This window comes from Malaclemys terrapin, chromosome 9 (assembly GCF_027887155.1).
Source record: "Malaclemys terrapin pileata isolate rMalTer1 chromosome 9, rMalTer1.hap1, whole genome shotgun sequence".
Taxonomy (NCBI): domain Eukaryota; kingdom Metazoa; phylum Chordata; order Testudines; family Emydidae; genus Malaclemys; species Malaclemys terrapin.
The window spans coordinates 41,110,375-41,134,825 of NC_071513.1; the positions used below are offsets into that span (position 1 = coordinate 41,110,375).

At 57.5% G+C, this 24,451-nt stretch overlaps 1 pseudogene; it reads right to left on the reverse strand.

Annotated features, from left to right (window-relative positions):
- Window positions 1–3,906: 3,906 nt before the first annotated feature.
- Window positions 3,907–22,613, reverse strand: LOC128843152 (NFX1-type zinc finger-containing protein 1-like; annotated as a pseudogene).
- Window positions 22,614–24,451: the final 1,838 nt, after the last annotated feature.

Here is a 24,451-nt window from a genome sequence, read left to right on the forward strand (position 1 = left end):
GACACTGGGCTAGCTGGACCTTTGGTCTGACCCAGTCTGGCCGCTCTTATGAGGTCTAGGACCCTCAATGCCAGATCCTGGACAGTGTGCAGTCTCAGGAGCCGAGTAAGATAGCCCTACCCATCAGAGTCCATACTAGAACCGGCTAGAGTGCGATGGCACACTCCAGCATCCTGTGCCCCCATACCGAAAAGGGCTGAGAGACAGTGTTTTGTTCCTGCCAAAGGGGCTGAATTCTCATTCTCCTACCCTGTCCCCAACTTGCCGGTGGTACCGATGGCTGATGAAAGCGTGGGGCCAGCCTAGCAGATAAAAGACTGGACCGTGTAGGGAGGAAGGGGGTGTCCTCCAGAGGCCTGCAATTTCATGTTGCTAACTAACAAGTGGTGCTAGTGAAATAGGATTTTAATACATATTCCAGGCTTGTGGACTTCACAGACAAGCTTCCCACCAGAAAGCTGGGCTCCATTTCAGTCTCTCTTAGAGGAGGGGAGGCTAGTGGCAAATGTAGCCCTCCTGGCTGCACTGCATACGGTGGACCCGGCTTCCAGAAGTTTAGCCACTGGTCTAGTCCTGAGGGGGATTCCTGGCTACAACCGGCAGGGTTCCCGAGCAAGGTCCAAACTGCCACCCAGGACCTTCCTTTTGACGAGTCGAATCCCTTCAACAAGAAAACCGCTGAGTCCCTGCACTCACTAAAAGACTCAAAATTGATGCTGCATTCTCTGGGGACTTATACGCCAGCCCCTAGGAGGAAACCCCAGACGCAGTCCAATAGACCAAGGCCACCCCCTCTTCATGCATTTTATCACCAGTGCACAACCCAGCCTCTGCGCAAATGCCAGAGGATTCAGAGGCCTCACTCTTGGCCCCCTCTACTGCCACAGTCTCTCCTCACTATCCACCACCAGTCAAGAGCCACTTTTGACACATTGGTCGAGACCCAAGCACCACTGCTGTTGCCAGCCATCTGTCCCCTGTCATTTTGGGGGCCATCTTACACTTTTAACCCACAACTGGAACAAGATCACAATGAACAGTTTAGGTTCTGGAGATTATTCACCAGGAATATTTCATAGTTTTTTTCATTGCCACCTCACAAACCCCCTTCCTTCCCCTCTCCCCCTTTGGGGACCCCTCTCATGAGGTGATTCTTCAATGGTAGGCAGAATCCCTTTTACACTGAGGGGCAGTAGAGCACGTCCCATCTCGTTACCGCAGAAGAGGGGAGGGTTCTACTTCCCATATTTCCTAATCCCCACAAAAGACCGAGAGTGGAGACCCACCCTGGACCTTCCACAACTCAACATCATTATTCAAAAGCTGAAGTTCCAGATGATCACGCTAGCATCTATAATCCCCCCCCCCTCAGGAAGACAGTCTAGCTCTGTTGATTCTTGGAAGGACACGGATACAGTCTTATGCTCAAAGGATTGACATTCAGGCAGTATTCTTTGAAAACAAGAATATTCTTTACTAACACAATATTCCCTAATCCAACAAGTTTATTAAGAAGATAAAGAATCCATAAATGTTCTTAACAAGGCATAATGTGATCTGTGCTAATTGACTGTAAGTATTCACAATTGCAATATCATACAGTTTTTAAATTGCTTCAAGTGGTTACATTCCATATGTGATGACTAGTCACACACACAATGCCGACAGCAAATCCTTAAACATCTAAATCATAACAAACAAAAACATCTAGCTTTATTATCCCAGACCCTTACATTCAAACAGTTTAATTATTCTTACACTGGAGAGTTATTTTGCTTACTTTCTCTACTATCTTCTTTTCCCTCTGAGAGCTGCTTCTGCTCTGTCAGTGTTGCTACTGCTCCATTGTTACTGCTTGTCTCTCCTTAAGTGATTTTAGTTCTTTTCTTTTTATTCTTGATTCTCCTACTGCTTATACACACACCAGTACCTTCCACTCACTCTCACTCAAGAGTGTTCGCTCTCTGCCCTCTATACAGATTTTGGCCTATTGGGATTGGTTATTTTTACAATCCTAAGTATTCCCACCAATCATTTTAAGCCCTCTATCTGTCAATCAAAGCTAGACTTGATTGAAAACTTGTGCCTTATTTGGCGGACCTGATTGACGACCTGCATCTTGCCTGATTGACCTCTCCCTTCAGGTTTTGGAGTGACCTTTATTTCACCTCAGCCTCCCTACTTGCTGTTGGCTGAATCACTCCCAGACCTCCATTTTGGATTTCTCTGTGACTGCTTGTGACGGCCACCTTGTTATCGCTAGCCGAAACCATCTTAACTATAAAACTATCTTAACTATTAAACCTCTACAGTTATAAGCTATCCATATCTAAGCAGACCCTAACCCTACCATTCACTGTCACTGCTCCATTTTTCATTATTTTAAACCAGTTTAATTTCTGTCTCTCCTCCCTGCTTCGGCTCGCGGTGGCTGTGCAGCGCTCTTAATCCTGAATTCCTTACACAAAGCAGCTGAAAGATCTCTTGTATCCCCCTTTGACTTCGGAGGCGGTTAATACTATTTATATGCAAACAGAATTCAGACATAATTTTTACCACTAAAAGAATAAAGCAAGTCATGCTTAAACCATGTAAAAAAAAATTAAACTTAACTCCTGTTATAATAGACATCAAATCTCTTTCTATTACTCGCTAAAATTTAAGTATTAAAACCTTTTTTTAAAAATAAATAAAAAGATTTAGCATTTCTCTGCAAATTACCACAGATTGGTTTTTTGCTCACAGTAGAAACAGGTTTTCCCATCTCTGGCGCACTCACATGCCTGGAGACATGCACCACATCTATCTGCGTGGGCTTGACCAGGACCAGGCTTCCTTGAGTCTGAGGCCTGAACCTTGGGCAGATGCAGAATGTAGACAGAGTCTGCCTGCGTTCCATTTGTCATTCATGGAGCCTGGTGTCTGTCCTGATACACAGGTCCATAAAAGCCTCCAACTTGGCAGGAGCGTCTACCCATGTCAGCCCATCCTTAATTCATCACACTGATTGAACTGAAACTGATGGAGGAGTGTGACATCATTCCAGATGCTGTCTGGGTGACGTAGGAAGGGGCCACCCCCTTACGTAAGGCAATCTCCGCCATGTGGGCTTTAGCCGATTTGTCACAAATGGTAGCAAATGAGTGCAGGAAAGAAGCCCAGCATGTCAACACAGGGTGGTCTTGCTCTAGAAGCAGAGAAGCCTATGCAAGGGCCTCCGCGGTAAGCAAGTTAAGTAGCTGCCCCACCTTGACCTGGTCCACGGCATATTCCTGGGGTTGGAACACAAACAGGAGTCTGCATTGGGTAATAAACCTGCAGAACTTGTCGATGGTGCCATGGTATCTCTGCGAGTGGAACTCTAGGGCTGATTACCCAGCTGGTGTCACAAGGGGAGACGTGGTCCCTGCAGCTGCTCTGAGAGCTGCAATGTGCACCTGCAGGGAGAAGTTTCCTGTCTGCAGTTGCCATACGTGATCTCTCAGGATCTGGGTCTCAGCCTGGAGGACAGTGATGTGTTCCTGCAGACGCACAGGCCCCTGGGGCATTGGTGTGGCGGAAGACCCAGCAGCGTCCATACTCCGTTCAGGGGAACAGCAACAAGTCTCGGAAGAGACCAAGGGGGTCTGAGCAAACTGTCAGGGCCCAGACACGGGCAGTCAAAGCTCAGAGCAGAGTCAGGGCCATGGACAGGAATCACGCCAAGGGTCCCGGGATGAGTCAGTCAGAAGCCACGTCGGGTGTGAAAGCCGGAGTCAATAACTGGGGTCAGGGTGAGGAACAAGGAGCCAGGAACTCGATTGTCGGGGACCAGTCAGCGCCAGGCCTAGTGCAGGTTGCTCAGGCAAGGGGTGGGACAGGACCAAGAAGGTTTATGCCCAGTGGTGTCCAATCAGCCGTCTGCTGCTAGTCACCTGACCCCGCTGACTCAGAAGGTGGAGCATTGGCAGCGGTTTCCCTGCCTTGCCGTGCGGTGGCGCAAAGAGTACAGCTCCTGCTTGGCACGCCCACGGGCCTGGGTTCGAGGCCTGCGGTGCCTGACGGCAGGCAGGGGGTTGGCAAGGCCAACTGGCAGGGGGGGCTGGGTGGGTGTGGGGTTAGCAAGGCTGGCAGGCATTGGTGAGTCCGGCTGAGGGTGGGGGCTGGGCAGGCGAGGGGGCGGTGAGTCCGGTTGAGGGTGGGGGCTGGGCAGGCGAGGGGGTGGTGAGTCTGGTTGAGGGTGGGGGCTGGGCAGGCAAGGGGGCGGTGAGTCCGGCTGAGGGTGGGGGCTGGGCAGGCGAGGGGGTGGTGAGTCCGGTTGAGGGTGGGGGCTGGGCAGATAAGGGGGTGGTGAGTCCGGTTGAGGGTGGGGGCTGCAATGCCAGCTAGTTTTCCAGTGCAATAGAAGCCCTTCCTGGCCCTTGAGAGAGCCACACAGAGCTGATTTTTATCATGGAGGAAACCAATCCTCCCTTCTCTGTTGCTTCGTACCAGCGAGAGAAGAACGATGTCATTCTCCTACCCTTGAAAGTCATCCACGGCGTGGACAGCCACGTCTCCCATGTCCCTGCTCCTCATCAGCGTGCGGCTCTTCAGCACCTGGTCGTGGTAGGGGGTCAGAATGGTGACTTGGCTCTCGGGGTATCCCTGCTCTAGGAGGTATCTGCTCAGCGAGACCAGGAAGGCAGCCTCAAACCTGTTGCTGTAGCCCTCGGAGTCAGCTTTCGGCCGCTGTGTGCTGGATGAAGAAGACACTGCTCTCCACGCCCTGCAGACAGGGAGAGTTGGCACCCTGAGTATTTTTTAAAATGAAGTGACTGCTAATATTTGCACCTTTAACCCAATCTGTAACTGGGAGGAGGCAGAGCTGGGATCCAGTAACCCTTGCTATTCCTTTAACCCCTTTTGTCCCAAAGGGCTTTACAGGTGGTACCAGCTCATTCAGCTGCAGCCGAGGGGAGGGAATGGGCGCCCATTCTGCACCAGAAACACTATGGTGCTGCTGTTACTGTGGGCTGCGAATGGCGTCCTGCCTGCAGCGTCTGAGGTGGTGCTAGAGCAGAAGCGTTTGGCCTCTTTACTGAGTCCCCTGTGAAGCACCTTGCCCACTACTGGCGGCTACAGAACAGGGCACGTTTCCAGGAGCAGTGAAGGGGAATTCCATGCAAAGACTGAACTACCGCTAACCCTCGGGGTAGGCAGGAGAAACTAATCTAAATATGGGTCACTGGGCTTTGCTTGTTTGCAGCTCATCTCCCATGGAGACGGGTTCAGATCCCACTTCCTGACGCTGCCGGTCACACCTCAGCAGTAGTATAGAATTACAGGTCCGAGGCGTGTTTAAAACCAAGGTGCAGAGGATGAGCATGAAAGAGCCTGTTACCTCTGGGAGGAAGGATGATCTAGTGCTTAGGGCACCCCATGTGTTTATTTTTCCTTCAGCGCGTGTGTGTGTGTGTGTGTGTTAGTTAACCATTAAAACTCCCCTTGGCCTCTCCAGCCAGAAGGAAGAGCCCCCCACACCAGACACCTAGGAGCACACACAGAAAAATGACTACGGCTGGCTGGAAAAGTTTTGAAATTTCTATTGTTTTGCAGAAATCCTCCCTGAATAGTTAACTGAGGACGTTTCCTTTGTTTCCCTCCAGCTTCCCGAGCAGCCAGAACTTGCTGAACGTTCAAAATCTCCTCAAACGTGTTTTGGGATATTTTTCCCCTGCATTCTCCAGCCAGCCCTACAGATGAGGATGAGAACAAATCGAAGGAAACAAGCCAGCCGTGGGCAACCCCCCATTCAACGCACCGGAGGGCTGCAGTGCTGCCTGACAGGGCTAAGTGGGGGAGAAAGAGCTGCCTTCACAAATGCCCCAGTCACAGAGTCTCCACCAGCCGGTCCCATTGGCTTCATCTGGATCCAGAGGAAACCTAATCTGATAAATAAACTCTGCCCTGAGGCGTGCGTGGCAGGCTCCTTCAGTGAGCCAAGGCAGAAGGATGGGAGCAACCAGCCCTGTAGTTGGTTTCTTGCTGTACCCTGGGCTTGTTAACAGCTTCAGTGGGATGCATCTAATACATTAGAATCCCTTTGGTAATAACCACGCCCTCGCTCCCCCCGCCCTCCCCGAACACTCTTGCCCAGGCTGGCAGGTGGCTCCATCACGTGGCACAGGCAGCCGGATTTCCCAGCTACGGGAAGTGTTTCCACCTACCTTGATCTGTTCATATTCAGCATCAGCATCGTGGTCTTTGAGCTGTTTGTAAAAGAGCGGCACCAGCAGCTGGGAAAACTCTGGGCGCATGCGGTGCTATTTAAGACAAGAACGGGACACCCAGCTGAGAGCCACGGTTATTCTTTGGTAACTATTTAAAAAACCTCCCTTGGCCGTGGATTAACCGTTTGCTCCACGTTTGTTACAGTTCCGCCTGCTTCGGGTTGGCAGCTGCCAGCTCTTTGATGAAGGGATTGGAGCATTCCTCAAAGGCAGCACTAGACTGTATGATGGGGCTGATGGGCCTGCATCTAGCAACAAAATCCTAAAGCTGTTCTCACCCCCCCACCAGCAGCTGGCACATGGTACAGCCGCCCTGCTCCGTCTATCCACACCACTTCTATTCGCCGGCTGCCAGGTCGGGACGATCGGTGTTACCGAGCCTGTCGGTATGGTAACAGCCGTTCCCTAGACCTAGTGGTTTGTCTGAGTTACAGTATTTATTAGACAGGCCCCAGGGGGTTGCTTGGTGACTGTTGTGGCTGGATCTCCAACCATTGTGGAGTCTTGAAATCTGCCTGTTGCAGGGGGGTTGGGAGCAGGGTGTGGCTGTTTTCACCGAGCCAGCCCAGCAGCTCACTAGCCCCCAGGAGTGGGGGGGCTCTAGGATCCCTAGTGCGCCATCTCAGAAGAGGTGATGACGGATTCCCCATCCACTTTCCCATAGCACGCGGGCATCAGTTTGGATACTCTGGGTTTACGAGGAGCTGAGTGAAGCAGTGGGGCCTGTTACCCCCATGATGTGCCAGGCCCTGCTGCTGAGGGGTAACTCATGCACATCCCCTCGGGAGGCACCTGGGTATGGGCTCATCACCCTTCTAGGACCAAGCATTACAGCCAGCAGGTGACCTGGGCAGCTGACTCAGACACCAGCGCCAGTGATGTGCAGCTGAGATGCAGCTCTGCCTGCCACTGCTCCCGGCTAGCCCAAGGCACAGGGCTGCAGCTGAACCGGAGCTAGATGCTGGGGGGCAGAGGAGGGCACTCGGAAGGACACTTTCCACCAGCTGTGCTGGGCTAGGAGATTGTGTCCCTCCGGGCCTGGGTTAGGGGGAGTGGAGGGGAGCCCTAGACTCTGTCATCCATTCGGGGTCTAAGCTAGGGCAAAGGGGCTCTGCACATGTGTGACATGGCCCATTCATCTCCTTGAGATGTTCTCAGACGAAAGAGAACAGCCCCTGGAGACAGAAGTGCCAACTCCATGGGTGCTCCAGGGCTGGAGCGCTTGGGGAGGGGGCGGAACTGGGTGGGAAGAGGCGGGGCGAGGCCTTGGGGGAAGGGGTGGGGTGGGGGTGGGAAGAGGCAGGATGTGGGTGTGGCCATGGGGGAAGGGGTCCAACCCCCCTGGCACTTTGGAAAGTCGGCGCCTGTGCCTGTACGCAGCCTGACACAATCGCTCTGCATGCTGTGAACTGCTCCGTTCATCCCCGTGGCTGTTCTGTCTCTCGCAGTCCCCTCCCCTCCCCACCCCATCCCTCCTGTCACCAGGACAGGCCTAATGGTGGAAGTGGGCATTCGACCTACCACTTAGAGCTGGGCCCAGGGTGGGCAGGGCCCAGGAAACGAGCCGAGGGGACAGAAGCCAAATGCTGGAGCCAGAGGTTTCCACTGGAGCTGGAAGCTAGAGGCAGAGTTGGGGATTGAAGCGAGAATCTGAACCTGGAGGGGAGCAGGGGCAGGAGCAGGGATTGGAACAAGAGCAAGCCCAGCTGGGGGCCAGCAATGCCTTGAGCAGCTGCTGATCTGCTGTGCGAGCCAGGCTTATAAGCAAGGCTGCTAAATCAGCAGGGACACACGGGCGGGGGGGCAAGTGGGGCAATTTGCCCCGGGCCCCACAGGGGCCCCGCAAGCCCTGGCCGAGAATCCCTTCCCTGGCTACTCACCCGGTGGTGGTCCGGGTCTTCAGCGGCACTTCGGCCACGGGCCCTTCAGTCGCTCCGGGTCTTCGGCGGCATTTTGGGGGCGGGTCCGTCAGTGCTGCTGAAGATGCGGAGTGAGTGAAGGACCCACCACCGCCGCAGACTCGGCGCGCTGCCCGGTGAGTACAAGTGCTGCAGCGGATGGTGCCTTTTTTTATGTCCGCTCCCCCGCTTTGCCCCAGGCCCCCTGAATCCTCTGGGTGGCCCTGTAAATCAGCAGGGGCTGTGGCCCCTCTCTCAGTTCCAAGGCAGGGCAGCTGGGCTCATTAACTGCCTAGCAGCCAAGTTGGGGAGTCGGCCAGCGGCTGTCGGAGCTGGGCTGGCCCCTGACAATCGCACTATGCACATGGGTTTTAGAACAATTTCAGTTGTTGGGTGGGGAGACCTTCACCTGAGGAACCACTTGACCAAATGACCCCAACTTGCGCCACTGACTCGACGCGTGCCCCTGATGTGACACAGCAGCCCTGTGGCAGGGTGGTGGCACCTCTCAAGATAGTTACACCTGGATTTCCCGTCTAGCAGGGGGACCATGTCTATACACATTCTGCCGTTTGGGGCAAAGTCTCATTTTCAAATGTATGTTGTCGTTTGGGCACAGCTTGGTTTTTTGGTAGCAGTTTGGGGGGAGGAGGGGGGACATTGATTGAGATTTGCTATGAGGGTTTTTTTTCCAGTGTCCCACATTCCTTCAGACCCCTCTTCCAAGGAAGTTCAGCACTTTGATGGGGGTTGAAATCAGTCGGGGGGCAAACCCTTGGTTTGTGTAGACTGGATGAGTTAGTGCAGAAATTGCAGTGTATTTTCTGCATGTTTCTCTCGTGATACCCCTAAGATACGGGTCTGACTGAGGCCTGTATCCAGGTGCCACATCAGCCACTGGGCTCCTTATACCCGTCCTTACGATAGGATGCCTGTCCTAATGCGTCATTAATGAGCGTCACAGCTACTTGCTTTTCTTTGATCACACTCAGTCCCGTTGTTCAGGAAATGGGTGAAGCGCATGCGGCCTGGTTACATTATTCTAATGCTGCTGCTGGCTGGACACTTTTGTCTTCCTTCTCTTTAATTAATGCTAGTTCCCTTGACAACGCTTCTGACCTAAACTCCAAGTCTGCCAGTGGATTTTCGAGCACTTAGGAAAACTGGCTGTTAAACAGAAAGCAAGTCACAACCTTAACTATGGTGATGCTGCTGCCCCCCCAGGATTTGGGCCCCTAAGTGCCCAGTTGCTCAAAGGGGCTGAGCCCCGAGCAGCTCCCAGTGACTTCAGGTAGCGTGGCTCTTGCTCAACACTTTCAATAACCCAGACGCTTATTTCAGTGCCCACAAGTAGGCCCCGGACATGGAAAATTCTGGCCATAGTTCACGTTGTGCCCATCAGCTGTGTTGGTGAAACACATATTTTGTCAATACTGCCCGGGGAGGAGCCCACGGCCTCCCAGTGCATGTGGGGTCCTGGCTTGGTATCTGTTCGGCTACTCGCCGCTATTCCCCACCCTGACACCGTCTGCCCTCCCCAGAGTTGTGCTACAGAGTGAGGATCTTCCGGAGACCGTCTGCGTTCATAACCAGGCCAGTGCTCTGAGAGGCTCTGCAGGCAGACAGGGATGATACATTGTCACTGTACAACCTTCCCACCAGCAACCGGAGAGGGTCACCAGCGGCTGCGAGCAGCTACCCCTGCCACAGGGAGGGGCGTGGGGAGCCATCGGTGCAGCCAGGCCCCTCCCAGAGGCATGGACAGCGTCACTCACCTGATAGAGCAGCTGCACATAGGGGATCTGATTATTTATCATGTGCTCGAACAGGGAGAGGCCGAGGAAATACTTCTTCTCCAAGGTGTAATCGGCGGGTTTGGGCCACAGCTGGAAAACACGGAGCCAGTTCTGGGTGCTGCACACACAGGACACGCAGCGCTCGGCCATTGGGAAGGGGCTGGATTTTGATATCGGTGACCAGGTTCCAGAAGGGCAAAGCTACAAGGGAGCTGCGGAGCTCTAATCTCCTGCGCTCCTGGATCAGCTCGAAGGAAGCAGCAGCCGTCCCACCGTTCCCCTTTCATAGCTCAGCAAACACACAAACTCCGCCCTCAGCCTCTCCCAGCCGCCGATCTCCTGTAACGGGCTGACCTGCCAAGGGACGTATGTCCTACCTCACAGATGGCTGTGCCATTTCAGCAGTGCCACGGGGAGTGTGCCTGGGAGGAGTGCCGGGGAAAGGAGTGGTCCCTGTGGGCAGCAAGGGAAGCCTGGGGTAGATGTAGCAGGACGTGCACTAGGGCGGATGGGCTTGGGAGCCTGGTTTTGTTGCATTTACCTGCTGGTGATCTCCAATCAGGATGAGGTGCTTGCAGGCCAGCATGAGGCAGGTTAGAACGTAAGCTTCCAGGATCTCTGCTGCCTCTTCCACAATCACAGTGTGGGGTTGGATTTTCTGCAAGAGCTTTCGGTACTTGGCAGCCCCTAGGAGCAACAAACAAGCAGGGTGAGCACGTGGGGAGAGGGCAGCGTAGCACAGGTGGGCATTCCTGCTGTGGCAGGGACGTGCTCTGCCCGGTGGGTGCCCTGGTGTAACGATGTGGCCTCTGGAGGGACACTACTGAGAGTATCAATTCAGGACAAATTGCTTAGAACAGGGCAGTTACAGCCCAAGGCTGAGTGGGGTTCCTTTACAAACTAAGGCAAACCAAACCAGCCAGACAGAGAGGACTTTGGTCTCACCCCACTGGCTAACCACAAGTCACACAAGCAATTCCCTCAGACACTCCAGTTTCCCAGTATCACCACCAGCACCGCTCCTTATGGGGACAAATGGTTATGAAAACCAATACCCCAGTAAAAGAAAAAAGGTTCTTCCGATCCCAAAGGACCAAGCCTCAGACCTAGGTCAATATACCAGTCAGATCTTACCCACAAATCACGTTGTTGCCAATCCTTTAGAATCTAAAATCTAAAGGTTTATTCATAAAAGGAACAAGGTAGAGATGAGAGCTAGAATTGGTTAAATGGAATCAATTACATACAGTAATGGCAAAGTCTTGGTTCAGGCTTGTAGCAATGATGGAACAAACTGCAGGTTAAAATTAAGTCTCTGGAGTACGTCCAGAGAAGTTACTAGATCGCAGGGCCTGATTCTCATGGGGGACTTGAATCACCCCAATATCTGCTGGGAGAGCAATACAGCGGTGCACAGACAATCCAGGAAGGAACTTTTTGGAAAGTGTAGGGGACAATTTCCTGGTGCAAGTGCTGGAGGAACCAACTGGGGCAGAGCTCTTCTAGACCTGCTGCTCACAAACCGGGAAGAATTAGTAGGGGAAGCAAAAATGGCTGGGAACCTGGGAGGTAGTGACCATGAGATGGTTGAGTTCAGGATCCTGACACAAGGAAGAAAGGAGAGCAGCAGAATACAGACCCTGGACTTCAGAAAAGCAGACTTTGACTCCCTCAGGGAACAGATGGGCAGGATCCCTTGGGAGAATAACATGAAGGGCAAAGGGGTCCAGGAGAGCTGGCTGTATTTTAAAGAATCCTTATTGAGGTTGCAGGAACAAACCATCCGGATGTGTAGAAAGAATAGTAAATATGGCAGGCGACCAGCTTGGCTTAACAGTGAAATCCTTGCTGATCTTAAACGCAAAAAAGAAGCTTACAAGAAGTGGAAGATTGGACAAATGACCAGGGAGGAGTATAAAAATATTGCTCAGGCATGCAGGAGTGAAATCAGGAAGGCCAAATCACACTTGGAGTTGCAGCTAGCAAGAGATGTTAAGAGTAACAAGAAGGGTTTCTTCAGGTATGTTAGCAACAAGAAGAAAGTCAAGGAAAGTGTGGGCCCCTTACTGAATGGGGGAGGCAACCTAGTGACCGAGGATGTGGAAAAAGCTAATGTACTCAAAGCTTTTTTTGCCTCTGTCTTCACGAACAAGTTCAGCTCCCAGACTGCTGCACTGGCAGTACAGCATGGGGAGAAGGTGACCAGCCCTCTGTGGAGAAAGAAGTGGTTCAGGACTATTTAGAAAAGCTGGACGAACACAAGTCCACGGGGCCGGATGCGCTGCATCCGAGGGTGCTAAAGGAGTTGGCGGATGTGATTGCAGAGCCATTGGCCATTACAGTAACGCCTTACTTAACGTTGTAGTTCTGTTCCTGAAAAATGCGACTTTATGCAAAATGAGGTTAAGTGAATCCAATTTCCCCATAAGAATGAATGTAAATGGGGGGGGTTAGGTTCCAGGGAAATTATTTTCACCAGACAAAAGACATTTATATATATATATTTATATATATATATATAGTCTTTTGTATATACACATACACACACACACACACACACACACACAGAGTATAAGTTTTAAACAAACAATTGAATACACAGCCATGATGATTGTGAAACTTTTGGTTGAGGTGAAGGAGTCAGAGGGTGGGCTATTGGCTTACTGCTAAATGAACTAGCACTCGGTTGAGCCCTCAAGGGTGAACACGTTGTTAATGTAGCCTCACACTCTACAAGGCAGCAGGAATGGAGGGAGGGGCGAGAGCGTCACAGACCGAGATGGAGAGACACACGGTGTGTGGGAGAGAGAGAGGCACATTTCCCCTTTAAGTAGCTGACCCCAGTCTTAAGTTCGCTGCCTTATTAATTACATCAGCTTGGTGAGACCAGCTGCTGCCTGGAAGCTCCCTCAGTCCTGAACCCTGTCATATGTCGCCCCTGCTCTATGACAATGGGATAAGCGGGGTGCAGGAGCAGGGGGGAGGGGGACACCAGGACAGCCCCCCACTTCTGCCCTCCCTCTGTACAGCAAGCAGGAGCCTCTGGGAACAGTTCCAAGGCAGAGGGCAGGAGCAGCACATGGCGGTGGGGGCAGCTGCCGCACAGGGAACTTAGGGGAGCTGATGGGGGGCTGCCGGTCCACCCTGATTCCAAGCCCCCACCAGCTAGCGCCAACTTCCTGCAAGCAGTGGGCAAAGCAGGCGGCTGCCAAAGGAGCATTATACAACTTTAAAAGAGCATGTTCCCTAATTGATCAGCAATGAAACAACGTTAACCGGGACGACTTTAAGTGAGGAGTTCCTGTATCTTTGAAAACTCCTGGCGATCGGGGGAGGTCCCGGATGACTGAAAAAAGGCTGGCGTTGCAGGAGGGGCCATGGGGCTTTGTGCTTTTCACACCTTCTGTGGTCCCAAGCGTGTGTCTGCCCCACAGCAGGGGAGTCGCTGGAATCAGTTAACAGATGTCAGGACTGGACCAGCTCCTGTTGATGTCGGTGTGAGAGCCTCATTCCTGGAGCTCGGGGGCCCTCCGCCAGCACAGGCTTGTGAGGGGGCGGGGCGGCCTGTCCGAGGGCAGGACCTCCTCCCGAGGGACGCTCCTTCGAGGCAGAGCTCGGGCAGTTTGCTTTGTGCTCACTCCGGGGAGACGGGGCAGGGCGGAGCCTCTTGGCCGAAGCACTCACTTACTCGAACGAACTGGCCTGCGCTGCTCAAATTCTGTCCCTCTCAGCATGGCCCAGCTCCCCGGCTGGCTCTGGCATCTGGCCCACAGACCCCGTACAAGCTGGGTCTAGGCGGAGACCTGCCCTGCCAGGGCCTCCAGTGCACACAGACCTGGCCCCCATCAGTGCAGTAGAAACCCCCAGTTCCCCTTGCAGGGGTCGCGTTCTTCAGCCGCCATCCCCCTCCCTGCCTTGAAATCCCTTCGCAAGAGGCAATTTCTCTAGGAGGATTGAAACCTTCAGTAACTTCTGCACGTCCAGCACCAGGCTGTAGAATGGCTGCCACCTCCAAGCTGTTGCCGGCACAGGGGCCCGAGGATAGCAACAGTGAGGTTCGGTGCCCGGAGTGCTTCACACCAATAAACATACCGGGGTGGAGAAACAATCAAAGTTTATTTGAGATCTCAAAGTGGTGCAAGGAGACAGGCAAGTCTCAAATCGAGCACACCAGCAAAAACAGTTTCTCTCTTCTTTATACATTTTACAACTAAGCCCCTCCTCTCTCCCCCTCTCTACCACCCGCCCCCACACTCCCCCTCTCCTCTCTACCAAAGGCATGTTTATACATTTAAGTAACTAAATCATTCTAGGGCTATAAATCTAGCTTGTTAGTAACTTCTCTCTAAACAGTTATTTGGTCCTGTTTACCCTTAGTTTATTACCCCTTCCTCAGCTAGAAACATGCAAACCTCATCATTATTGTTTGGTACCTGAAATGAGCAAGGTTGTAATTGCTAACTAGCTATTTACACATTCCAATACTTGTCCTTGGCTGTTAAGGTCGATCAGAGTTAAACATGGAAGGACAGAGTTTAAACATGGAAGAACTCTCAGGCAGGCCTAGTAACCCCAACAAAGCCACTCCAGTAGGCCCCCAAGAAGAACATAACGGCCGCACTGGGCCATACTATCCTGTCATAGAATCATAGAATCATAGAATATCAGAGTTGGAAGGGACCTCAAGAGGTCATCTAGTCCAACCCCCTGCTCAAAGCAGGACCAATTCCCAGCTAAATCATCCCAGCCAGGGCTTTGTCAAGCCGGGCCTTAAAAACCTCCAAGGAAGGAGACTCCACCACCTCCCTAGGTAACGCATTCCAGTGTTTCACCACCCTCCTAGTGAAATAAAGGAGGGTGGTGAACAACAGCCAAGCCCCTGTGCTGTCCCCAGGCCTGACCTTCCTGCCCCCTCCCCTCCTGTGTCAGGCCGTGGCTCTCCCTTGCTGACCCCCCGTTTAGACTGGAGGCTCTCTGGAGCAGGGATTATGTTGATGGTTTATTCTGGTGCCGGGTGCCGCCTGGTTTGGGCCTGTCTGAGGGGCTGTGCAGAAATGAACACATTTTGGGGAGATTTTTCATGACGTACCTGCCTCTTGTAAGACTGCAACAAACAGGCACAATTAGGGACCCTCTCCCCCGAGGCATTGTGTAATGTATGGACAGCCCCTGCCTTGAAAAATAACAGCAGCGTGTGGGTCCCTTGCCAGTATTACTGGGGGTCTCACTTCATCCTTTCCCTGCTACTGGGGGCCTCGGACACCGGTGCCCCTCGGGGTTTGCTGCCTGTGGCACACACCAGCCGGGTCTCCTGCTCTCCTTCCGGGAGCTGGGTTTAGTGAGCGGGTGTGGCTGGGGATACACAGGGAAGCAGAGCAGATGATCTGCTGGTCCCCTCTGACCTTACGCTCCATGGCTGCAAACATCTGTCCGTGGCTGAGGCTGTCTCCAGTTGTGCAGGGTGGGGAGCAGCTGAGAGCGTTCTCGCCTGTTGTCGTCATGCCAATGACCCGGCTTCGTTTCAGCACCCACAGGTCCTCCTGGAAGGTCAGCTCCGCTAGCTGGGCTCCTTTCTTCTCGTACTCCTTCAGCTTCTCCACCAGCGTCTCCTTCAGCTCATGCTCGTAGGCCAGCATCTACCTCCTGTGTGCAGAGTGCAGGGGGTGGAACCAGGACCAGCCCTCCTGCAGTGACTCCCGGGGCCGGGGCCGTGGTAACCCAGTGGTCAGTGTGTGACGCATCCCCCCCGCCCGCTCCACGGAGCGCCGTCCGGCTCAGCCAGGCAGCCTCACATTCCCGCAGGACTCAGAGCGAGGGTGCAGCTCGGGCCGGCTCCGGCCAGGCTTGTCCAGCCGCGTGCGGCAGGGTGCGACTCACAGGCCGTGCCTGGCCCCGCAGAGTGAGTCAGGACCTGGCTCCTGCTCCCCGGGGGCCCCCTCCCACCAAGGAGCAGGCCCGGCACCGGCTGGAGCTGTGTTATTGCCTCCAGCCACTGGCCTGTGCCCAGAGCTTGGGCTCCTTCCACAGACCTGAGGGCAGCCCTGCGTATTCACCTCATCTCCCAGGCGACCTGGGCTGGGCTAGTGCTCAAAGGCTGGTGTGCATCACCCGCCTCTCCCAGAGGTCCCGGCTCCCCGGGAGCTCGTGAAGGGTCCTGGTAGGACCATGCCGTGGTTTGGAGGGCTCAGGGAGGGAGGGTGCAGCCTGGGGGGGTGGGGAGACCTGTAGAGACACCAGCGATCCCTCAGTCGCAGCTCCCAGACATCTCATGTTCGCGACATCCTCGTTGGTCATGATGTCACCCTCCTCCAAGCATTGGCGCATCCCTTGGTGTGAGGAACTGCGGGAGAGACTGGGCAGTGACTGAACAGCGTGGGGAGGGCTTGGGGGGCTGCAGCCTGTGGGCCCTGCTCCATGTAAACCCCAACCTTGGCCATGGGGCACCAGCCGCCGCCAGGGTGACCGCAGCTCCCACACCCGTTCCAATGGCCGTGGGCCCTGCCTCGGCGGGTCTCAGACAGGGGCTGGCAGGAGGATGTGGGGTGCCCCGGAGCTGCCATTCCCCGGGGCAATACAGAGACCGCGGCAGCGTCGTCTCCCTTTCAGAGCAGGACAGCCAGGGGCCGGAGCTGGGGGGCCGTGGTGCTGGCGCAGGGCAGAGAGCTGAGGTGAATGCTGCGGCTGCTCGGCCCTGTATCCCGGCCCTGCGGGGGCTGGAGCTTTGCCACGGCTGCAGGAGGGGGCAGTGATGCTTGTGCTCCCAGAGAGCCTCCCCGCCCCACTGAGGCCCGGCCGTGTCGTCCCATCTCACAGACACAGGGCGGCATGAGGCTGGCAGAGCTGCCGGGCCTGTGCCCGAACCCTGGGGCTGTGCTGAGCTCTGTAACGGGCACGTAGCGTCTGCCCAGGGCGCCAGACTCTACCTGCCCTTGGCGGGGAGGATGTAAGCAAACTTCTCCTCCACTGTGCTTCGCCGCCACTCGGAAGGGTCCAAATCGTCCTTGTCATCCAGGGCCCGCTCATCCCTGTGGCATGGTCAGAGCTCTTCCTCCGCGCCTGGGGGGGCAGGGTGACCCGATGTCCCGATATTTGGGGCTTTTTCTTATACAGGCGCTTGTGACCCCTGCCCCCACTCCCATCCAGTCACCCTAGTGGGGTGGGAGCTCCATGGAGCCCCCGCCGTGCCTGGCAGACACAGGCCCGTGAGCTCATGGCCAAATCCTGCACCACCGCTCCAGAGACGGGAGCTGCCCTGGGGGGGCGTCAGCAGAGCAGGTCAGCTCTCCCCTCATGTGACCTGGCCTCGGGCCTGGCTCTGGCCTCCCACCCCAGGTCTTCAAGGCCCACAGCTCATGCTGGATTAGAGCGGAGGTGTCCTGCCCCCTGCACCTCCCATCACCAGCTGCTCCGCCTGCAGCAGCCCCCTGAAAACCTGGCGTGCAGGTTACTGCCCCTCCCGCAGACCTGGCTGGTTCCCCTGCTCAGGCAGGTGTGAGGGCTCATGAGCTTAGCCGGCTATGCCCCTGTGTGCCTGGGCTCTGCACAGCCGGGGGCAGCGCCCGGCCCTTTGCCCAGCCACTCACCTGCCTTCCTGCCCCTGCCCTGAGCCTGGGACGGCTTCTCCTCCTGCGCCACGGGGTAGATCTTCAGCCAGTCGCGCATGTCGAAGAGCCCCGCTCTCTGTGGAGGGTCCGACACAGCATGCGCTGAGACAGGGCCCCAGCCGCCCACCCCGGCCGGGCTTGGCCAGGGGAGCCCGGCCCTGGGGAAGGGGCAGCTGGGTTCTGCGTCCTCCCCACCCTCTCCTCACCCAGGAGCACTCCAGGTTGTCATCGCAGATCTCCGCTGCCAGCTCTGTGTTCGTGAGGATCCCTCGGCAGAGGAGCTCCAGCACCGCGGTGCGGTAGGCGATGCTCTCCTTCTGCTTCTGCAAGGCCTTCCGCATCTGGGGGGGAAACAGAGCATGGGGCCGCCTCCCAGCTTGGGGCACAGGGCAGGGCGGGGGGAGGGAGAGCCGTGCTCTGGGGGTGGGGCCTCACCCAGCTATGGCCCTCCCGCCCAGCCCCCAGAGCACACCCTATCACCTGGCTCTCACTCCCCCACACCGCTGTCCCCGGGGCATGCAATGGTGCTCCCCCCAGAGCACTGCTGGGGCTGCAGTGTGAACACTGCCCCGTGCCCACGCTCTAGCTACACACCCAGCCATACTGGTGCTTCTCCGCAGCCCCCAGGAGCGCTGGCAGCTGCTTTTGGCGAAGGTTCCTCAAGGAGCACGCTGCCACCTTGTCGCTTCTGCTCCTTCCCCCAATGCGCACCACGCCGGAGGGCTGGAACTGCAGGATCCCTGCGCGGAGGGCAAGAGGCAGGGCTGGCTGCACTGACCACACGGACCCTGGCCTGGCCTGATGCTGCTAGTCAGCTCGGCTGGGAACTCTTGGGGAAGCGATGCGGGACGTGAACCCTGCAGGACAGCGAACCTCTTCCCACCACTCGCAAGCGCTTGAGGTCACGTCAGCCCCGTGGGGGACTGGAGGTGGAGCCTGGCCGCAGCCCAGCCCGTGTCCCACAGGCACAGGGGGGATTCCTCAGGGCTCGAAGCAGGGAACTGTATGGTGCATTGTGCAGGGAGAGGCAGCGATCGTGCCGACGTGAGATGTCCAGCAGTGCTCAGGCCTCCCTGGTGAGGCTGATAATACAGCTCCAGCCAGCAGTACCCGGAGCTCAGAGCCCGCGACGGGACCCGGCCGTACCCGGAGCTCAGAGCCCGCAACAGGGCCCGACCACTCCAAGGGCAGGGCAGAGGGACGGCCGTATTGAGCTGTGCAGCTGTGACAGAGTTTGCTGGGGGAACAGCTGCAATCTTGCCTTGCCAGAGGCTGCCAGACAAGGGGTGTCCCAACGGGCTGCGCGAGGCTCCCTGGAAGCCCAGGGACTGGGGGCAAATGCCAAGAGCCTGGTAGTCCCAGGTACCTTCCATAAATTGGCCCAGAGCATGGTTTGTGTAGCAGACGACCTGGAAGGGTCTCTGGTCCTTCCACCACTGAGACTGATTCCTCAACAGGATCTCCACGATGTGCAGCCCAATGAAGGTTTTGCCTGGAAGGAAACGGCCCGAGGTGACTGGTGGGGCAGGGCCCAGGAACAATTCGGTCACTGATCAGGTCACAGGCCCTGCTGCTATAGCGGGGAGGCCCAGCAAAGATGCTCTCGGGGCTGCTGTTAACACCACAAAGGCAGCATCTCCAGCAATGCAGGGGCGAGAGCATCTCCTTTGCGCACAAGCCCCATTAGGGGTGGGCTCAGCCCCTCCTGCGGCTGGGCCAGGGAGGATAAAACCCACCTGGGGGCCAGGTTCGCTGGCGATCGTGCAGCCCTGGCAGGCAGGGTGAGGAGCAGGGGTCACTGAAGCCGCAGGGCAGCCCAGAGCCATTGCAGTGGTGGGCAGGGAAGCAGAGCACGTACCTGTCCCAGGTGGGCCCTGAATCAGCACAAATTCCCTGGTCAGGGCCATTCGAACGGCCAAGATCTGAGACTCATCTAAGTGAGGAAATGTCTCTGGAGACCACATATAGGAGTTGCGGGGTCTCACGGCCGTCAGGTCCACCGTGGTCACGTGCCCCTGAAAGCCAAGAGCCAGGCATATTCTCAACTGCCTCCTAGGAGCCCTCCATGGTGCAGGTGTGGAGACGCGTGCGCTGCTGCCCTCTCCTGGAAGGACTCCCACATGTGCAGGTGTTTCTGAGTGTGCGTCTACACTGGAGCGGGGAGGGGAGGGGTGTGTAATTCTGGTTCAGGTGCCGGTTCTGAGCGAGCTACGCACCAAAATAGGAGGGTAGCCATGGCAACACAAGCAGCAGCAGGGGCTCGCCACCCTGTGAACAGTCCCGCTGGAGCAGCGGCAGGGGCTGCGTTTGGGCCATTGCTGTCCCATTTGGGACGGGGACGGGGACGGGGGTGGGATCTGTTACAGGAGACGGGTCACCCACTAGGCCCAGTTCAGTCCCTCTTTGCTGCGGTGACGGCGTGGGAGTGGAGCTCCGGCGCTCAGATCACACACTTGGCTCTGGGGGGGCCGCAGGGCCAGGGGAGAGCGAGGCAGGGTCTTGATGGGGGGTCAGAAAGGAGGGGGGTTGTGGACTGTCACAGGGTGGCCGGCCCTTTGAAAGGGAGAGAGGCCTCAGGCCGCCTGTGACACACCTGATCTGCCCCCTCCCCCCCCCCCCCCCCCCCCCCGCGGTGAGACTGACTGAAGGCTTGTGGCAGAGGGTCCTGTGACTCCAGCCAGCCTCGGGGAGGGGGGCAGGAGGACAACGGGCCAGCGGGGGTGGAACAGAGCAGAGCGAAGCTGGGGGGAGAGGGGCTCTGCAGCGCTCCGTGGGGAAGGGGGACTCTGGGTCAGATCAGTACGAGCGAGCGGTTGGGACGGCGAGCGCCGGCGATGCCGGCCTAGGGTGGCCAGCGCAGTCTAGTGGTCAGCGGCTAGCAGCCCGGCAGAAGGAGTAACGGGGTGTGTCCGTATGGTGAACTGGGGGCGTGATAGCCGGGGGGACACGCCCGCGCTAGCTCTGAACAAGCTCATGCGCTAAACCGAGAGCAGAGCCATCGCCACGGCACAAGGGGCCAGCCGCTACGGGCGCGGGCCCATCCCAGACGCTAGGCGCACACAGCAGGGGCTGACCTCTCGCACTGGGCTCGGCAGGAGGGGCGGAAGCGGGCGTCTGGCGCACGCCGGGTGTCATGGGCGAGGCCCCGAGGCAGCGGGGGGCAGGCAGCTGCAGCCATGTTTTTCCCATTTCATTTCCGCTGAGCTGGGAGGAATTGGGGGGCGGGAGGGGTGTCAAAATTAGCCTGGGAAGCAAGTCACTGTGACCTCATCATCTGAGCCGAACGGCAGCGCCTCTCTCTCCACCGCCACCGGCCCTGTCCTCGCCAAGTGCCGCCCCTCCCCCAGCTCAGCCCAGCCCACGCCACAGGCAGCCAGGAGGTTACCCCAGCGGGCAGTGAGCCAGGGCCCCGCTGCCCGGCTCTTTGAACCCCTGTGACTGTGCGGACTCCCGGTAACCAGGCCTGCGTCTCATTGCCGGCGTCCCCGCAGCAGGGTGCAAAGCGCTGCACCGCCTTTGCTGTTCAATGTGTTTCTCCTCATTCCCTTGGCATGGTACAGATGGGAAACTGAGGCACGAGGAGTCAGGAAGTCCATGCCGGTGCAGCGAATTGATCCCAGTGCCCGCCCTAACCCCGGCCCAGCCTCCCCTTCTTCCTGCCCCTCCCTCCCGCTACCCCAGACCTACCTCAGATGTGTCCCCCTTGGGCTCTTTGTCGGCTCGCCCAGTGGGATGCAGAACAGAGAGGTCAAAGGTCACGTCCTCTCCGAAGTGCACGGGTGGGGCGACGGGGGTGCGGCACTGCACGACGTAGCTCTGGAACGGCACCCGGGCGAGGTCCAGCTCCTGCAGCCCCTCCAGCACGTGCCGTTAGGACTCGAAGAAGGCCTGCGACTCCACCATGATGAAGTTGGTTTTCCCCAGGTGCCTTGTCAGGAGATCGCTGTGGTTTGCTTTAATATCCAACCACATGGCCCCCTTCAGGAGCTGAGGCCTGTTGCCCCCCACCACGGTCCCAAACAACACCTGGCCACAGTCACTGGAGATGAGGCAGGTCAGGGAGCCGCTCAGCAGCCATTTGGAGGAGGCGTGGGCGGAGCCCTGCGGGGCCTGGAACCTGGCCATGTACATGGCACCAGCTGGGGAGGTGCCCACCTTCACCAGCTGCACGTTCCTATAGAGCCGCAGCGCCCCCCTCTGCTTCCCAGCGCCCCCAAACACGTTCTGCAGGGAGAAGTGAGCCGAGATCCCGGCCCTCAGGGGCCGGAAGAAATCCTCCCGCAGCAGGCGGAAGTGCGTGTCCAGGTAGGCCGCGTCGCTCGCGTACTTCCCAACGGGGAGGTTGCACTTCAGCTTCTGCCCAGGGTCGACGAATCTCTCCTCGGGGGTTGGGAAGATGGGGATGGCATGGAAATCCTCCCGGCAGGCTGGCGAGGCGAGGGGCGCACTGCACCACAGGAAGGCCGAGTCCACCAGGCTCTTGGTGTCGTGAAGCCGTTTCTGGATGATCCATGTAAACTGAAAGCTGCGGCTCTGGAGTCTCTGGACGGTGGCGAAGAGAAGGTCCACAGGATAGCAGAGGAGGGTCTTTGTCTGCTCGGGGGACGCCATCAGCAGATGGTGCAGGGCAGCCACCGTGTCCTCCATCACTTCCTGGGAGATCTGCCCATCCTGGTGCTGGACGCTCTCCAGCTCGGCAATGAAGCCCAGCAGGGTCCTAAGCACAAAAGTTGGTCTCAGGGCCAGGGCCAGGACCGGCTGGACCTGCTCCGGCTCACCAGCGCGCTCCACCACCACCTTCAGGGCCCGCAGCAGCGTCTACACCCTGGCGGGGCTCAGGCCGGGGCTCTCCACGACCTGCTCCAGCTGGTAGTCGTGGTCCAGCAGGAAGGGTAGGAGTTGCTGGGGGCTGTGGTCACAGAGCTCTCCCAAGTCAGCGAGGATGGTGCAAGGATCCGTCCTCCAGCTGGGCCCTGGCTCCGGGGAGAGCCGGGCATCTTTCGGTGGCACCAGCTCCCAGGCACTGTCAGGCCAGTCCGGCCACATCCTCTTCTGGCCAGACATTTCTCCGCGGGGCAGGAGCTGCTCAGAGACAAGAGGAATCGACGCTGCAGAACAAGCCCCCAGCCCCACCCTGCCTGGTCACGGGGACATCCGCACCCAGCTCCAGAGAACGGAACTGGACGCATAGAGCCGCCTCGTTAACGCCACGCTAATGACCTTGCCCCATGACTCCAAAGTGGGGGAGCTGCAAACCCTGCTGAGCTCAGAGAACCGGGGCAGGAGGGGCGTCCAGGACACTGGAGTGAAAGCCGCCAGGTGCCGTGAACGAGGACGTGCACGGAAGGCGGACGCTGTGCAGGGTGGGGGAAACGAGAGATGAGCCCACCTGCGTCTGCCTGTCGCTGGCTGCTGGGGGCTGGACAGGCGCTGCCCCGGCAGGGGGCCACGTATCCCAGAATTGCCCACGGGCAGCTCCTTGCACTGTGCTCTGTGGGAGCTGGTTGGACACAGCACGAGGTGGACGGGTCAGGGGCTCGGGGTTCTTCTGTTCAGCATGGCCAAATGCTGCCCAGTGGGCGTCGCTGGCGTAAACGTGCGGAGGGTGTGGGCATCACGGAGGGGACGGCGTTGGGGGGAGAGGGGAGGGGGCTGGTGAGCTGGTCCCCTGGGGAGTCTCCCAGCCGGGAGACGTGGTGATAATATTGCACGTCTGCCCGAGGGGCCCACAAGCACTTTCCACCTGTCCGAGGGGGTGGTTCAGCCCAGAGGGGCAGGGGGAGATTTGGGCCAGACAGCTCCTGGGAGCTCTTTGGAGCCTGGCACAGCAGGCAGGAGCCGGCCCAAGGGACTGCTGGGACACAGAGCAAAGGCAGGAGCTTGTCGGCTGCATGGCGAGGCAGGGCCTGCCCTCAGCAGCTCAGGGGCGTCTCTGGGCCCCGCCTGCATCTCCGTGGGAGAGACCTGCCCATGGGACGTGGGTGGAGGGCATCCATGGCTCAATGGGTAATAACCGATGGGGGCCTGGCCTCCAGCTGCTCTCTGCAGGGGACCCTGAGTGTGGCCAAGCAAGGCCCTGTCTGCCTCTCAGACAGATTTACAGCTCCTGCTCAGCGCAGCCCCGGACGGGAGGTGGCGCCATCCCTGCACCCTGGTATCACCTCCGTGTGGCCAGGACTGTCACGCCCTGGGCACGGGGCCGACCGCACTGGTTTGAGTCAGCCTGGATGTGTGCCAGCCTGTGTCCCAACCCTGTGTGTGTGCCCTGGCCTGTGTGTGCGCCAGCCTGTGTGTACCCCGGCCTGCGTGTGTGCCAGCCTGCGTGTGTGCCAGCCTGTGTGTGTGTGTGTGTGCCAGCCTCTGTGCCCCAACCTGCGTATGCGCCAGCCTGTGTGTACCCCAGCCTGCATGTGTACCAGCCTGTGTGTGGCCCAGCCTGTGTGAGCCCCGGCCTGTGTGTGCCCCCGGCCCCTCTCGCTCAGACAGCGCCTGTGTCTGGGGAACCACCGCTCGCCGTCTCCTGGTGGCTGCAGTTTTTAGCTCTCCCCTCCCCTCTTTGCTGAGTCCCTTTCCGTCGGCCTGTCAGGGCATCCGAGAGCTGGTCCGGTTCAAGGCTGGACCAGTGGAGCAATACCTGGTTCCTGGCTTTGCGGACGCCTTGGGGGCTGCTGGGTGCATTGACCAGACTCCTGGGAACCCTCCGGTTCTTGACCTCGGGCCAACAGCCCTGCAAGCATGACAGCCACACTGGGCAGCGGCTGTGCAGGCCACGCCCTCCGCCTGGCACTGCCGGGGAGCTGCCCGCCCCATACAGGCCCCAGGGCGGGGCTTAGGGGGCTGTAGCTGGGGCAGAGCTAAGGTGGAGCCAAGTTCTGCAGCTGGGTGCAGGTGAGATGAGGTGT